Here is a 13,220-nt window from a genome sequence, read left to right as displayed (position 1 = left end):
TCCAAGATGTGCCGTAGAACTTACAGGGCTCACAGTGGGATTAATCCATACATGAGCTCTCCCTGCTACACTGGGATAATCCTTATTGAAAAGGAGCAGATTGTTCCTAAACCAAAAGAGGAAGTTGCACAGAAGAAAGATATCTCAGAAGAAACTGAAGAAACAAAATAATATGGCCTGGAAGTAAATTCTGCATAAAATAAATGGAAATAAAAGTAAAAAAAAACAAAACAAAAAACACTGCATTTAATGGTGTGGCACTGACATAAGGATAGACATACAGGCAAATGGAATAGACTTGAGAGTCTAGAAATAAACCCATGCATCTATGGTCAATTAATTTTCTTAAGTTTATTCATTTATTTTGAGAGACAGAGAGAGAGACAGAGACAGCACAAGTGAGGGAGGGGCAGAGAGAGAGGAGGACAGAGGATCCAAAGCAGGCTCTGTGCTGACAGCAGAAAACCTGATGTGGGATTCAAACTCATGAACCTTGAGATCATGACCTGAGCTGAAGTTGGGTGCTCAACTGACTGAGTCACCCAGGTGTTTCATATGGTCAATTAATTTTTGACAAGGATGCTAGTTCCATTCAATCAAAGTAGAATATAGTCTCCTCAACAAATGGGGGTGGGACAACTAAGCTCAACATGCAAAAGAATGAAGTTGGACCCTTACCTCATACCATATATGAAAATTAACTCAAAAAGGATTAAAGACCTAAATATAAACGCTAAAATAAGAAAACTCTTAGACAATATCATAGGGGTAAATCTTCATGACCTTGGATCTGGCAATGGTTTCTTAGATATGACACCAAAAGCACAAGCAACAAAAGAAAAGAATAAATTAGACCTCATCAAAATAAAAAACTTGTGCATCAAAAGATACCTTTGGGGCACCTGGGTGGCTCAGTCAGTTAAGCATCTGACTCTTGGTTTAGGCTAGGGTCATGATCTCTTGGTTTGCGAGTTCAAGCCTCACATTGGGGTCCACGGTGACAGTGCAGAGCCTGCTTGGGATTCTCTCTCCTTCTCTCTGTCCTTCCCCTGCTTGTGCTCTCTTTCTCTCAAAATAATAAAATAAACCTTTAAAAAAACTGTTAAGGGGCACTTGGATGGCTCAGTACATTAGGCATCTGACTTGGGCTCAGGTCATGATCTTGCTGCTCACGGGTTTGAGCCCCACATCAGGCTCTGTGCTGACAGCTTGGAGTCTGGAGCCTGCTTCAAATTCTGTGTCTCCCTCTTTCTCTGCCCCTCCCTGATTGTTCTCTGTCACTCTCTGTCTCCCAAAAATAAATAAACATTAAAAAAATTTTAATTAAGAAAATGTTAAAAGACGCCATCAAGAAGTGAAAAGGAAACTTACAGAATGGGAGAAAATATTTTTGATGAGTCTATACAGAATACATAAAGAACTCTTACAAGTTAACAACAAAAAGACAAACAATCCAATTTAAAAATGGGCAAAGAAGATATGCAAATGTTTAACAACATACAAAAATATCGCTAGCCATTAGGAAAATGCAAATCGAAACTATGATGAGATATCATTTTCTACCCATTATAATTTTTTTAAGTGGAAAATAACAAGTGGTGCCTGGCTGTCTCAGTCAGCGGAGCATGTAACTCTCAATCTCAGGGTTGTGAGGTCAAGCCTCACATTGGGCATAGAGATTACCTTTTTTTTTTTAAGTTTAAACATTTTTTTTAAAGAAAATAACAAGTGTTGGCAAGGACATAGAAAATTGACACCCTCAGACACTGCTGATAGGAATGTAAAATGGTGCAGCCTTTGTAAAAACCAACTTGGTGGTACTGCAAGAAGTTAAACAGAATTACCATCTGATCCAGCAATTCTCTCACTCCTACCACATACTCAAAAGAATTGACACGTGCTGTTCTAACGAAAACTTGTGCAAAAATGTTCATGATAGCACATCCACAAGAGCCAAAGGTGGAAACAACCCAACTGTCCATGAACTGGTGAATGGATACACAAAATGTGGTATATCTATACAATGGAATATTACTCAGCCATAAAAAACAGTCTCGTGCTAATACTTGCTAAACAAGGATAAACTGAAAATATTATGTGACGTGAAAGAGGTCAGACACAAAAGCCACATATTATATGACTCCATTTACATGAAATATCTAGAATAATCAAATCTGGAGAGACTAAAAGCAGATTAAAGCAGACAGAAAGAGGTTGCCAGGGACTGAAGAAAGAGGAGAATGGAAAGTGACTGCTTACTGGCGACAGGCTTACCTTTTGGAGTGACAAAAATGTTCTGGAACTAGATAGTGATGGCTGTTGCACAACATTATGAAGGTATTCAATGTCACTAATAGTAAAAGTTATGCTACATATATTGTACCACAATTTTTTCTAATGCATGTCACCTGCAAGAGGGTATAGACTCATTGTTCCCTATTCCTCCTTTCCAAATACAACTAAATATCCCGGAAATGATTCAACTGAGAACCATAAGACGACTCTGAAAGCTAGGAAGAAAGCAATGGACTAGCTATGAACCTCAGGACTTGAGGGATGATACCAGGTGTGTTCCCCAGGGTTTTCTTTTTATCTCCCATATATCCCAGACTGGGCACCAGAGAGGCCTGCAACACACGTGCAGAGGAAGAAAAGCTTGTTCTCTCGGGCCTAAAGGATACGAAAAGGGAAACCCAACAGAGATGGGCCCCCAGTGGGGAGCCCTAATCCCCATTCTACATCCAGGGCAGTGGCAGACCAATTCACCTGCAGGAGAAGTTTTGGCAGAGCCCTGTATCTCTGGGCTCTCCACCCAGTGGCAGAGACTATACCAGGTCCCACAGCTCCCGGCCTCTCAGGGACAGTAGGTGGCTGCCAAGAGAAGCACCTTCTTGCCCCTGTGGGCAGCATCACCAGGAATGAACAAGAGCCCCAGCAATGCCAGAACAACAAAGCATACCAAGGCTCTGAAAACTGTCAGTAGAACTACAGTCCATAAAAGCAGGCCAGAAGCTACCTTCTAAACCCTAACAGGTTGATTGCAAGCTAAAATAAAAGGTTTGAGGAGGACCAAAAGTCTTTTAACAAAACATCCAAAATGTCAAAGACATAATCAAAAATTACAACACTGAGATGAATCAGATGTTGGCATTTGTGGTAACTGTAAAGCAGTTGTTATAAAAATGCTTCAGGGGCACCTGGGTGGCTCAGTCAGTTGAGCATCCAACTCTTGATTTGGGCTCCGGTCATGATATTGCTGTTCGTGAAATCGAGCCCCATGTTGGGCTCTATGCTGACAGCGTGGAGCCTGCTTGGGGATTCTCTCTTCCCCTCTCTCTTCTGCCCCTCCCCTACTCTCTCTCTCTCTTTCTCAAAATAAACAAACACTTAAAAATTCCATTTAAAATTGCTTCAACAGGCAATTACCAATCCTCCTGAAGCAAATTAAAAACTAGAAAATCTCAGCAAAGAAATAGAAGTTATGAAAATACAATAATTGAAATTAAAATAGAAGCTATTTTAAAGGTACAAATGAAAACATTTTAAGTTGCTGGATGAGATCAATAAGAGAGTGGAGGTGACAAAGGATAGAATCAGTGAACTTGAGGACAGATCAGTAAAATTTACTTAACCTGAACAACATAGATAATGGACTGAGGAAAATGAACAGAGCCTCACGGACCTGGTACAAAACAAAATATCTAACATTATTGTCATCAGAGTTCCAGATGAAGAGAGAATTCTGAAAATATTCAATGAAGTAATAGCTGAAAACTTTCCAAACTCAGTGAAAGACATAAGCACACCAACTTAGAGAGCTGAGAAAGCCACAAACAGGATAAACCCAAAGAAATTCACATCAAACACCTCATGATTAAGCTCCTGAAAACTAAAAACAATGAAAAGCAATTTAAAAGCAACCAGAAAGCATTATCTATCAGAGAACACCAATTCGAATGACAGAGGATTTCTCATCTGAAACCATGGAGGCCAGAAAGAAGTTGCACACATTTTTCCCGTGCTGAAAGAAAAAACTGTCAACCGCAAATTCTATATCTGGCAAAATTATCCTTCAGGAATGAGAGAGATAAAGATATTCTCAGACAAAGGAAAAATGCATGCGAATCAAACCATCCCATTCCCCTGTTAAGTCCCTCTGTGACTTCTCACAGGTTTTCAGATGATGGGATGTATGTAAACTTATATTTTTTATAAGATAGATGTCTGGGCCCCCGCTTTGTACCTCTGAGGGGGCTGAGGAATTAGACTTTTATCAAGCTCTCCCCCATCATCTCTCCCCAGACTGATTATCACACAGCTGGTAGGCAGACCACTGGTGGAGATATCCTCATCTGTGTTTCTTTTACCAGGACGCTCAGCCCACAGGGCTGGCCCCTCCATCTCTCCAGATATATACATTCCCTTCCCCACCCCCTACTTGGACCACTCTCAACTTCTGCCAGTGCCTCAAATATGTTGACTTCTTTCTTGACTTAAGGCTTTGTAAATATTCTTTCCTCTTCCTGTCAGCTTCCCCAGGACTACCCAACTAAACCTCCATCACTTCCCCTGGCTAGAATCTAACATTAGCAAAAAATTTTTTTTTTTGATGTCTGTTTTTGAGAGAGACAGAGAGAGAGAGATAGACAGAGTGTGAGCAGGTGAGGGGCAGAGAGAGTGGGAGACATAGAATCCAAAGCANATCATCTCTCCCCAGACTGATTATCACACAGCTGGTAGGCAGACCACTGGTGGAGATATCCTCATCTGTGTTTCTTTTACCAGGACGCTCAGCCCACAGGGCTGGCCCCTCCATCTCTCCAGATATATACATTCCCTTCCCCACCCCCTACTTGGACCATTCTCAACTTCTGCCAGTGCCTCAAATATGTTGACTTCTTTCTTGACTTAAGGCTTTGTAAATATTCTTTCCTCTTCCTGTCAGCTTCCCCAGGACTACCCAACTAAACCTCCATCACTTCCCCTGGCTAGAATCTAACATTAGCAAAAAATTTTTTTTTGTTTGATGTCTGTTTTTGAGAGAGAGAGAGACAGAGATAGACAGAGTGTGAGCAGGTGAGGGGCAGAGAGAGTGGGAGACATAGAATCCAAAGCAGGCTCCAGGCTCTAAGCTGTCAGCACAGAGCCCACTGTGGGGCTCAAAATTACGAACTGTGAGATCATGACCTGAGCTGAAGTTGGACACTTAACTGACTGAGCCCCCCAGGCATCCCTAACATCTAACATTTTAGATGCCAGCTTAGGAAACCTTCCTGGGACTGTCAAATATGGGTGAAGTGCCCTCCTCATATGATCACCCTGTTTACTCATATGTCTCTACTTTAAAATATGAGGGTGGTCAGTCTCTGGCTATCTTGTTATTCTTGTTTTCCCAGCATGTGGCACAATGCCTAGCACACAGGGGAGGTTTAGAAACGCTCATGGAGTGAGGGAATGGAAGGATGGATGGATGGATGGGTGGGTGGGTGACAACTCTTCAAGATAGGTATCATTATCTTCACTTACTTGCGTGTTCAGTCAAGTTATTCAAGGATCTAAAGTAATGTTTGGAAAGCCCCAGAAAATGGCAGCCAGAAGTCAAATCCAGGTGCTCTCCACTGACAGCTTGTTCTACAACACCCCAGAGATTTTTGAGGCATGAATCACTCCGTGAAGCCACATCTTCCTGTTTCCCATTCTCCATTCCCTCTGCCACTGAAGCCCCAACCCTAGAAGCAAAGTCCAATGAAAACAACACAACCCTCCTAATGCCCAGCTATCATACACAAATCCAGGGCTTCGTGGTCAGCTAAACCTGAACTTGAACCCCACTCTGTCTCTCACCAGTGGTGTAAGCGTGGGCAGTAGTCTGAACACGCTGAGTATCGATCTAAATATTCAATCCACAAGATTAGTGGAGGGAATAAAATGGATAATGTACGTAGTGACAATCACAGCACCTGGTCCCCAATAGTACCTCAATAAATGCTCGTCTTCATCATCTCTTCCTCCCCCTGGGTGAGGATAAGCTAGGGGGACTTGAGATAAAGACCAAGTCTGGCTTCCAGGTTCTCTGCATTCTTCCCCCGCCAGCCCCCACCCCACCACCCCACCTATGGCATTTCTTCCTGGGTCTTCTCATTATTTTCCCTCTCACCTCCCCCAACTCCCACCTGCCACGCTCTGAGAACAGGCCTAAACTCTTTCTCCAGGAGACTTGAGCTGCTGATGTAAAGTTCAATGTGTTACCTCCACTTGGGGCATCCACATGGTAACAGCAAATTCAGCTTTAAGCCAAAGATAGGAAGTTCAAACTGTGGAATTACAGCCAGAGGGGAAAGACCTTTACTGGGGGGTGGGGTCAAGGTGGTAACTGCCTTGTGCAGGCTGTGGAGGATGCCCCCACCCCTGGGACTTTCCCAGAGCCAGCCCTCAGCTTACCTAGTCTCCCCCCAGCCCAGGCCCATGTTATGGTCTTTGTGAGGTCACCATGACTCAGGAGTTCCCAGCCAATGAGGCCCCTGCTCATGCTACACAGTAGATAGAAGCAGGGAGCTATCCTTTCAAAGAATGACCTTCAACCACTGCCTAGAAATGACCTTACTCAAATGAAGACCAAGTTCCTTGCCCAGGATTCAAGCCTCCCCATAAAAGCCCCTCACCATACGATCTTACACCTTTGTTTATCTTGGGGTGACAGCCTGGTTCTGAGGAACATCGCAGGTCTGGGGCACAGCAGGCCTGAGAGGGAAGCCTGTGGGTAGCAGGGTGTATGCAAAGGGCTTTGGAACCAGGCAGTCCATGTGGAGGAAACGGACCCACAGAGGAAAAATCCTGGCCCAAGGTTAAGAGCTAGGACACTGTGCAAGTCCCTTATCTTTTCCCTACTCCACCCTGCCTCCTCACCCAACGCACAGATAACAGTGTGGACAGGGCAGGGATAAGGGCTGGGCCTGGAGACCCAGACCATGAAACTTAGATTCCAGGATAAGAAAATAGAGAAACTATTGTCTTGCTAAAGAAAAGCTTTGTAGCGAGCAAAAACTAAGCTGATTAAGATTACCTGTGACTACGTAGAAAAACTTCACTGGGTACCACTTAAAAAGCTGTAGTAGAGCTATCCACTAAGCTGTATTCCCATCTACCTGGGGCCATTAAATCTGACCTGGAAATCCACCTCATCACCTGAAGTCCCCACCTCGGGTGCCTCAGCGCTCTGCGGAGAATTCCCTCCTGTCCACTTCAGATCTCCCTCTTCTGCCCCCTCCCTGCTGCCTTCCACCCCGATGTCCTACCTTCTCCTGGCCCTGAACACCCACCTGCTGCCGCAGAGGCCTGTGCCGTCTAAAGCTCCCACCCACCTGCCTCTTCCACGTGGCCTACCTACCAACACAGCCAAGTTTTCCTCCTCAGCAGAGTCTTCCTCTGGCAGTAACTCTCATCTTGTCCCAGGAGCCCCCCACCCGATCTCCAGCTGCCAAGTATCACCTCTGATTCCCTCTTTCCTCCCCTGGCCTCAGGCACTCAATTAACCAAATTGTCCTTCCAACTTTGTCTCCAAAACCAACTCCGCACCCAGTCCCACTCTGGCTCAGGTCCTCGTCATTGGAAGCCCAGGTTTTGGCCAGACTTGTAAATCATGTCACATAGGGCCAGCTCTCCCGTGGGCTAAAGCCACCACCATCCTGCAGCCTCCCTGACAACTCATTCCCACACCTTCAATGTCTCCTACTGCCCCCAAGGTCACGTCCAAGCTCTTGGGTGTCTGGCGCGGAGGTCCCTTCTCAGTCTGCTCTTGCCTACGTGTTTCTGCCCCCTTTTGATTTGTGTTAATCCATACTGGAACACAATATTCATACAGGAAACCGCACGTATCATACCCATTCTGAATTTTTGTCCAGCGAGGGAACGCATGTAATCAGCACCCCATCCAGGACATTACCAGGACCCCAGAGACCTTCCAGTCACTATCCACCCCCCCACCCTGCCCCCACCACCAAGGGCAACCACTATCCCATCTCCTAACACCATCATTTACAGCTGCCTGTGTTTGTGCTTCATTAAGTAGAATTATACAGCGCATACCCTTTTGTTTCTAACTTCTACCCTGTTGAATACTATTTGTGAGATTTCACATTATTTTTGCATGTGCTAGCTTCTCCTTTCAAATGTTGGCTCCCCTCTCGTCTCTTCCTGCTTTTTATCTCTTTCCAGAATCCTCAGGCAGTTGTATTTGCTTTTCTTTTTATGATTTTTTCTTTTTTCTTTTCTTTTAATTAAGTAATCTCTGCACCCAATGTGGGGCTTGAACTCACAACCCCAAGATGAAGAGTTGCATGTTCTGCTGAGCCCGCCAGGCACCCCCAGGTAGCTGTTTTTCATATTTTGTCCGGAGTTCACAGTTGTTATCTCTAGGAGGGTTGGCCCAATAGGAGCGTTTTGCCATTACTGAAGGTAGAATCTCTCCTTTTACATTTTTTTTTCTTTTTTCTTACTCGCTTTAGGATTACTGAATTTGCCTTCTTTCTCTTACTCTGCTGTTCTCTCTCCTGCTTGTGTGGAAGCTCCCTCTCCCGGGGTTACTCTAGCCTTGTGAATATGCGTACTTCCCTGGCAAAGTCTAAAATCAAGTCATAGCATTATCTGCCTTCAGAAAAACCGACAAATGAAAACTGAAAGTTTCCGACCAACCAGCCGCCTACCAACTTCTATGCTAGTGTCATCCTTTATTTTAATCTGGTCTGTCTTTTCAGCGCTGCCAATTAGACATTACCGTTTTATGTGACCCATGTTTGTTTAGGCTTAACCAGTACCCTGGCAGACCATTTTTTAAATAGAATCTTGGAGGCACCATCTGGGATCAATTTCCTTCTGCCTGAAGAATAGCCTTTACCATTTCCGTAGGAAGAGTTTGTTAGTGGTAAGCTCTTTTTTGTTTGAAAGAAAAAAAAAACACCTTGGGGCGCCTGGGTGGCTCAGTCAGTTGAGCGTCTGACTTCAGCTCAGGTCTTGATTTCACGGTTTGTGGGTTCAAGCCCCACATTGGGCTCTGTGCTGACCGCTCAGAGCCTGGAACTTACTTTGGACTCTGTGTCTCCTTCTCTCTCTCCCTCCCCTACTCACATGCTCTCTCTCTTTCTCACTCAAAAATAAATAAGCATTTAAAAATTTTTAAGAAAAAAAAACACCTTTATTTTATCCTCTTTCTTGAAACTATTTTCACTGTATGTAGAATTCTAGGGTGTCTGTTATTTTATTTGAGCACATCAGTCCACTGTCTCCTGTATCCCATCAAAGCTCTGAGAAGTCAGTTTGCCAGCTTTGGATGAATGACCTATTTCCAACTGCTTCTGAGATCTGTGACTTTGGTGTTCTGCAATTTTTCTATGACATATGTAGTTATGGATTGCTTTTGATTTTATTTTTTCCTACTTTTAGGGATTCGTTGTGATTCCTAAATCTGTGAGTTGGTGTTCAATCATTTGGAGGGTTTTCCACAAATAACAATAGCCTTTCTCTTATTCTTCCTTGATTCTTCTACAACTCTGATTACATGCATGCTAGTCCTTTCTCTCTGTCTTAATCTCTTATACTTCCCATCTCTTTGATTCTTCTATGCTAACTTCTGGACAGATCTTATCTAATTCTCTAATCAACTGTGTCTAAGCTATGTTAAGTCTTCCCATTAAGTTTTTTTTTTTAATTTTAATTGTATTTTTCATTTCTGGAATTTCTGCTCCCTCTCATATCTGCTTGGTCATTCTATACTGTCTACTATTGTCTGTTCATATTTTCAAGCTAGTTTTAATTTCTTCCAACACATTATTTTATCCCTTGTCTGGTCGTTCTGACTTCTAAAGACTTTGTGGTTCTGATTCTGTTGTTTGGTTTTCTGTCAATTTTCACTCATGGAGTCCCAGTTTCTTATGAGTTTTGGGGGTTGTAGACCATGAGCTGTTCATTTTCCTTGACCCTTTGCCTGGGAATGCCTGGTTGAAGCTATGTTCCCCTCGAGAAGACTTGTTTTTTTTTTTCTGCTAGTTGCCTTGGGGTATCACCGACTACCTTAAACTAAATTCCACCATTTAGAATTTTTGGACCACTTAGGCAGTCTGAATTTGGACCAAGGACCAGTGTGAGGGACAGCCTGTGGTTAATAATTTTCAGAGGAGTTTATTTTTCTTAAGTAGGTTCCACACCCAACGTGGGACTTGAACTCATGACCCCAAGATCAAGAGTCCTATGCTCTGAAGACTGAGCCAGCCAGGTGCCCCAGAGGAATTTTTTTAACCCACCCAATGCCAATTCCAAAACCTGACAGTTTGGGCGCACCCTTTGGATTCCAATACCAAGGGTGCAGCCTTTGGATTCCATTTTCACGGATCTTACTAAAATCCCCACTTTGGAGGGGTCCTAGGCTTTATTGCTGGTCACCTCCATCTATACAGCCACCAGAGTGGAAACTCAGGGCCACCAGGGTTTGGCCAAATTCCTCAGGACAAAAGTCAGCCTTGACAGTTGCTTACCTCTCAGAGCTCCTGCTTACGTGTCATTTTTCATCAGCTCAGAGATACACTTGAAAAATTATTCAATTTTATGCAGCATTTCAGTTATTTTCATGGCAGGTTTGTCTACCCGTGTGTCTAGCTCATTACACTGCTTGGATTGCTCCCCGGTCTCGTCTCCCACCGTCTCCTCCTACGTAATTTCTGCTTTAGCAACACACTGGTATCTCCAAACTCACGGTAATGGTCCTTGCCTCTGTGCCTTCTCTCATGATGTTCCCTCCCTCTAGAGTCTTCTTTCTCTCCCATTCTGTTGCCCCAAACTGGGTTCCCCTCTCAGTGTTGAGCCAAAAGATGCAGCCAAGGCAAAGGATAGGAAAAGGAAGGGTTTTACCTGCAACAAAGAAAGGAGGCCACTGGGGACCTTTCCCAAAGCAGTGTCTCCTCAAACAACAAAATCGGGGAGGCCTTCGGCTAAGGATGCATACGTGTTCATGAAAGGGGTTGTGTAAGGGGGAATATGGCATGGAATTGGGCCTAAGGTCATCTGATGGCGACTGAGTCCAGGGCAAAATCTCAAGACCTGCAGGGGTCAGCATCATCGGTTCTTTGGCCCCAGCGGGTCTGGTATCTCAGTGTTCAGAGGGGTTTAGATCCTTCAGAGATAACTCAGAACGTGCATCAGATCCATCTTCACTTCCGAATATGATGATCCCAGGTCTTGACCTGATGGTGGCTGCTCACTCTTACATTCCTTCATAAGATGGCTAAGGGCCTAAAATGACTTTTCTTAAGTCAAGAAAGCTATGTTTGTCTTTCTTTTTCTAGGCGCCCCAACTGTTTCTGTTACAGTTCCTCCCCACTTCACCTGTATAACTGCTACCTGTCTGTCAAAATGCAATAGGCATCATCTCCAGGAAGTCCTCCATGATGCCCTCCCCCCAGCTGGGTGAAGGCTTTCTCCTCTGCTTTTGCAGCATAGCTCACAAAACCTGACAGCAAGCTGTAAACTTCTAGTCGCTTGCTTATTTCTCTTGCTTCCCTTATTTCCCTTATTATACTGAGGATGTTTTAAGGACTGAGATGATGTCTTTTCATCTTTGCTTGCCTGCTACCCAAATCCTGGCCCAGAGCTGGTACCCAAGGTCTTCGCAGAAGAAGGTGTTTGCCGCAAAAATGAGTCTTATTCTTCCTCTGGCCTCTCTTGCCTCACTCCCCGCCCCATGCTGTTATAGCAGCAATAGAAAACTAATACACCCACTGAACAGGCGAAACAATGCAAAAATACTAAGTGTGCATTGAAATGATTGGAAAGATCTTCAACAAAATGAAACCAAATTATAACTGGTCAGTGGATCTCATTGTTCGTGTTAAAATAATAATAATTTCCTCCTTCCATGTTTCCAAATTTTCCAATATCTTTCTTCTATCACTTTTATAAGGGGGAAATAATAAGCTTTAATTTTGTCTCTAAGAGATCCTACCCACCCTTCAAAGTCAAGATCAAACACTGGCTTCCCCAGGAAGCTTCCGAGTCAGCTTTGTCTTGGCCAGGGGCCTTTTCCCTGGTCCTCAGGTCCTTAACACAGCAACTGGATTCTAAAGGCCTCAGAAGCAGCAGATGCGTTGCTCTCCCCAAGGTTCAGCGGACCCCAGCTAGTGCGAGCTGAACATTCACGAGCGGGATTCAGGCACACTCTGCCCTGCTTCCTAGGGGAGGGAACTCAAGCATTTCCCCACATTCTGATGAGCTTCCCTGGGGGAGGGGGGGAGGGGAGGAGGAGGCTGCAGCCTCAGGAAAGCTGGAGGGGGTGTCTCAGGGCCCAGGGTGGAGCCTCCTGCTGTACCAGCTCTAAGGACAGCGGCTCCCCATCTGAAATGTTGCTGCTTCCTAACACCCTCTCGCTTCTTGTCCATAATATAATAAAGTGACCCAGGTAACAAAGCCTGGGGTTCAAACCTTAGTGAGCCTTTTGTCCTTCCGAGTGGCACGGGCGGGGGAGTCATGAGGAGGTGCTAAGAACAGCCCGCCCAGGTGTTAGGCATGGTTGGAACTCCCCCAACTAGCTCAACAGCAACTTCCCCATTTCTCAATAGCAGCTTCCAAAATCACCCTCCAAAATGCAAAGCCAAGCAGGTCTCTCTCCTGCTTTTCCCATAGATGAAGGTTTCCCACCCTGTCCAGGTTGGGGCCAAGCTCTTTGTCAGGGTGCCCCAGGCCTCTCACCCCCTAGACCTATCTCCCCAAGCACCCCCACTCCCACCTGCTGATCCAGTCACATTGTCCTGCCCACGTCCCCAAGCAAGCCCTCTCCCACACGACTTTGCACACTGCCCCACACACCACTGCCTTTGTCAGGAACATCCTTCTGTAGGCCCTGTCCCCATGCTTCTCCAGGTCAGCTCAGGCCATGCCTCTTCTGAAGGCCACCTGCCCTGCCCAGGAGACTGGGGCGCCTCCTCTGTGCTCCGAATCTCCTGCATCTCCCTGACCCACCATGCTCCCCTTGGGGGCCCTGCCGATGGCACTGGCCGGGTCTGACATCCTTACAGGCTTGAACCCCCTCCTTCAGCACCAGCCCTAGAATGGCCACTCCACATCTGAGATGCTAGAGCCTCCTGACACCACCTTGGTTTCTTCTCTCCTACAATATATCATGCACAGTGCTGCACGCAGAGCAGAGAAGTGTCAGGGCTGGGGGGGGGCGGGGGGGG

The sequence above is a fragment of the Crocuta crocuta genome, unplaced genomic scaffold (assembly GCF_008692635.1).
Source record: "Crocuta crocuta isolate KB4526 unplaced genomic scaffold, BGI_CrCroc_1.0 scaffold168, whole genome shotgun sequence".
In the NCBI taxonomy this organism is placed as follows: Eukaryota; Metazoa; Chordata; class Mammalia; order Carnivora; family Hyaenidae; genus Crocuta; species Crocuta crocuta.
Note: the sequence above shows the minus strand (reverse complement) of the source record.